This window comes from Eriocheir sinensis, unplaced genomic scaffold (assembly GCF_024679095.1).
Source record: "Eriocheir sinensis breed Jianghai 21 unplaced genomic scaffold, ASM2467909v1 Scaffold498, whole genome shotgun sequence".
NCBI classification, from domain to species: domain Eukaryota; kingdom Metazoa; phylum Arthropoda; class Malacostraca; order Decapoda; family Varunidae; genus Eriocheir; species Eriocheir sinensis.
In genome coordinates this window covers 73,749-78,413 of record NW_026111829.1, presented here as the reverse complement: position 1 = coordinate 78,413, position 4,665 = coordinate 73,749, and the positions used below count along the sequence as shown (strand labels likewise).

General features: G+C 36.3%; 1 long non-coding RNA gene across 1 annotated transcript; it reads left to right on the top strand.

The window, feature by feature from the left end:
* The first annotated feature begins 1,692 nt into the window (after window positions 1-1,692).
* On the top strand, window positions 1,693-3,710 carry LOC126992639 (uncharacterized). Its single transcript, XR_007746865.1, has 4 exons — window positions 1,693-1,894; window positions 2,162-2,197; window positions 2,397-2,480; window positions 3,481-3,710. It is a non-coding gene; the product is annotated as an uncharacterized LOC126992639 (long non-coding RNA).
* Window positions 3,711-4,665: the final 955 nt, after the last annotated feature.

The window sequence follows — 4,665 nt, the reverse complement described above, 5'->3', positions numbered from 1 at the left end:
CTGTGTTTGTGGGAAGACACGGAGAACACACCCTGGTGTGAAGCTCCATTTATTCCCAAAGGATGCCAGAAGGTAAGTGAAGTTATATGTGGAAATTCTGACTTCTAACTTCAGCAAAATAATGAATTTCTGCGAGCAACTAGACAACAGTGCTCTGAAGGCAAGCGAAATACGTAATGTATATTGTACACAAGCCATTCAAGCAGTCCACAGATCCCCTCAGACAACACTGGGGTGACTGTTCTTCATGATAATGCAAGGCACCTACTTATAACCGTCCTCATCTTAAAGGTCTATGATTATTTTTCAACCCTTAGATTTTTATGTTGACGTGAAAGATTTATGGACCGATTTATGTATTATACTGAGCAGTGAAGTTACTTTTTCAATGCATCGATGCAGCCGGCCACAGGCCTGGTTGGGTAAGAGGTCAGAACAGGCTTGGCCAAAGTTATCTCCTCACATTACAGTTAAATTAGGAAGAAGAAACCCCTAACCCCTCACAAAATCATAAGGAAGGCAAACTGTTGCTGGAGTTGACCCGCTGACTTAACCGTTGATTGCCAGTGACAAGAAGTGGGAAGCATATTACATTTCAGAAATTTACCTAACCTTGCCTCGCTGCCAAATATATATATATATATATATATATATATATATATATATATATATATATATATATATCTATATATATATATATATATATATATATATATATATATATATATATATATATATATATATATATATATGTGTGTGTGTGTGTCAAAAGATTCAAAATTACAAGATGTAGAGATTATAATGTGTGAATATTAACTTTGTGTGAGATATGGCTGCAATTCATTCAGTATTATCAAAATCTGAAAGAAGCTGCACTTTACTTGATGCATAGTCAGAAGTAAATTATTATGTGACATTGACTCATATTCATATGCCGAAGTACTGTTAGATGACACCGTCTTATTACTGAGCTAATTCACAAGAGGCCTCCTCGATCCTTACTCAGATACATTCTAACTACTGGGGCCTTTCATCAAGGTTTGCTAAGGACAGGTATATATTTGGCAATACAAAATTAGTCAGTTTTTTTTATTTTTATATGCAGATTGATGATTTCATTTAAACCCAACATATACAGGTATACTTGAAGTTGCCTTGGACTAAATACATTATGATAATGGAAAGACAAAACACAAATATTTCACTAGCAAAGGAAAGAGCAGTCTGTTTAAATTTGCCCTGCATTGCATCATAAATGTTTTGAAAACAATCTATATGTAAAATATGTTTGTTTCTTCAGTTTGTTTCAAATTAAATTTTGTAAGGGGTACCAAAGTCAAACATATCCATTCATTATAAACAGGTATTGCATTGCAGCCAATATTATTTTCATATTAACCCTTAGAAGACAGCGGTGTTTGAGGAGTAGCTCCCCAAAAATGAATGGTCTATACTCTATACATATAGTCATTGCCGACCTTAGGACCGTAGCATAAATATATATATATATAATTACTCTGCATAATACGTAGATATTTTTTTGTATCGTCTACTATAGATCCTACCGCAATCTCTAAGTGTTGTTATATTTCTGCCATTCAAAACTGACAGACTGAATTTAGGACAGTCTATGTATATTTCCACTGCTGTCTAAGGGTTAAAAATTATATAAATTTTTAAGGTCTGTTGCTTTCTTTCATTACATTACATTTTGTATTGATTAACAATAATTAGTTAAAATTACCATGTTTTTACTGCAGGTGCCTCCAGTGGGTGAAAGCCTTGAAAATTGGCTTTCAAAAGCATACTCAAGCCATCTGTAGTGACCACTTTGATGGGGTTCATTTTGGCAGCAAGGGCCAGCTGCTGCCGACTGCAACCCCACGTCACACAGGTGAGACGAAGTTATGCATGCTCCTTATTTATGACTTTCTTAATCTCTCTCTCTCTCTCTCTCTCTCTCTCTCTCTCTCTCTCTCTCTCTCTCTCTCTCTCTCTCTCTCTCTCTCTCTCTCTCTCTCTCTCTCTCTCTCTCTCTCTCTCTCTCTCTCTCTCTCTCTCTCTCTCTCTCTCTCTCTCTCTCTCTCTCTCTCTCATGTGTGTGTGTGTGTGTGTGTGTGTGTTAGTAAATGTAATACTTATACCATTATCTATTTTGCAGATGGCCATGAGGAGCAACCACCCACTGGGTTCCCGGGTAATAGTCACAACATTTTCTTGTGTACCAAATGCAATGCATGAGTTGGTAATAGACTAATAGTGAAAGAAACCTTGATGCATTGAACAAAAGTTAGATTTCCACACTTGATGGGTTGAGTGTATTCACCTGACAGATAAGAACAAATAGTAGTTTTGTGATCATTATCACTTACTTTTGATTGATTTGCTTACCTCAGCATCATCACACAATGCAGCCGCCATTGACTTGGAGCCAATGGAGTTGGAACTCTCCTCTACACAGATTGTGCTGCCACATTATGGTTAGTGAAAAATAATTATGGTAATTACTTTACATTGTAATAAGCCATTAATATCTTGCCATGCTCATTATTATTGTTGTTGTTTTACTTTATCTTCATACTTTGGTGATTTTCAAGTTTGCAATTTAATGTTGTCTGTGTCACTGACATCCTTTACTTCATGTTTTTTCCTGGTAATCTTGCATTATGATGAATCACTCATTCTGATGTTGGCCGCCAATGCTTCCAACACAAATTGGTGCCTTACAAGTGGTTGGTGACTATAAGTATCTCAGCAACCTGGCTACATCCATGCCATTCCTATCACGGTGCATGGAGCAAGCTTCACATAACTTTCAGACAGAGACAGCTCAATTATCGTTTTATTTCAGATTCAGTGTTTTGCTCAGTCTTTTAGGTGCAGTGTTAATATTACTAGTGGTAGTATGAATACAATTAATGTATTAATTTTCATTGATTTATCAATATTTATATTAATATATCATTAGTGTTTAAAATTTCTAATACTAATAGTAACATAAACAAAAATATCATAACTATATTTAGCTATACTCATTTATTATTATTGCTTTTCTTATTATTAATCCCTTCAGTGTCCTAGGACTTTAAATTTAGTGCTTTTCCGTCTAGCAGCCAAAGTTGTGGCCTTTGTGAATGTGTATGTCCTAAGTGTTCATTGGTGTAACTAGCTATACATCATCAAAATCTGCATCTCTCTCCCTTCTCACCCAGTTGTCCCCATACGTACATCCTTTCAGTATCCAAAAAATTTCAATATACCTCTTCTAATCACTTGACTAATGAAGTCAGTTCATATCATACCCCATAACTCTTCCTTCATGATCATAACATCACCTGGCCTCTTAATTCCCGGGTACACCATCAAACCCACTTGGCAATTCTCATCTCTGTATTTTACCATGTGGACATACTCTTCCGTTTCCTTCCATGTTTCGCTGTCGAATATTATTCCACATCTAACAAAACCACATCCCAACAGATCCGAACACAGGTTTCGGTAATACCCAAGAGAATGTGGCAGCCGAAGAGGAGAGTCCAAGAAAGAGACCACGGGTGGAGCTGAACAGAACTCAGCCACCCCCAGAGGAATGTGGCATTATCCAACCCCACACACAGCTGCTCAGTGTCCCCCAAGCCACACATGAAAATAATGAGCTGCAGCCTGACACTGATGAGTGTGCTCCCCATTGCACTGCACCAGCTCCATGTGCTGATTTTGGTATGAATACTATTAGTTTTTATTGACTGTTGTGTTGTTAATCTAATTATAACTCCACAAAATCATGCAAAAGCAGCACGCCATCATGCTCCTCTGAAGCAGAGGGAGAGGGAATAACTCCTCTGCTTTGATGAAAAAGCTGTATAACAGACCACCACAGCATTGCAACAAAATCATTAAAAATAGTACTTTCTCACAGAATGTTTGGTTGATTCAAGGAAATTGCAGCTATTAATGAAATGCGATTGATAGTTTGAATCAGCATTTGAGCGTGGACCATCCTACCTTGTGGATGATATTTCACCATCATATAAATTTATACTCATCACATTAGGCATGCATATGTCCGCATCATTTTACACAAACAAAAGGAAAAAATTAAATTCCCTCACTTATTTAACTTAGGCATCCCGGGAGAGTTGTAGAATTCCTTCATATAACTGCTAATTTATGTATCCTGAAATGATTTGATATTGATTGTCATAGTTTTTTTTTTTTTTTTTTTCACAGAACCATGTTATTTTGTATATAATACATTTGTCCTTTACAGTCTTTGATGGTGCATCCTTTCAGGCTGTCAAGGTTAGTAGCTACTCATGAGACGTATTTCGTAATAATCATTAATTTCCAGATGCTTTGCATTAAAAAAAGTGTTATGAAACCTGCCGCAAAAAATAATCAGCTATAGTCAACCCTTGCTTTAAAGAACCAATTTGGAGGAGGGGAGTGATGTTATATCCCAAAATCTTTAACATCTGAGGCATCCAATTTTTTTGTGTATAACAAACCTTGTCTATTATATGAACCTAAAAGTTCCCTGTTTCCCTTTATAACAATTCTTTCCTTGTATGTGATGCTTAATCCTGACATGCATCTCCATTATCAGCAGGAAGAGTAATTATAAGAATAACTGTACATATAGCTGATAGCAATGCTGATTTAGAG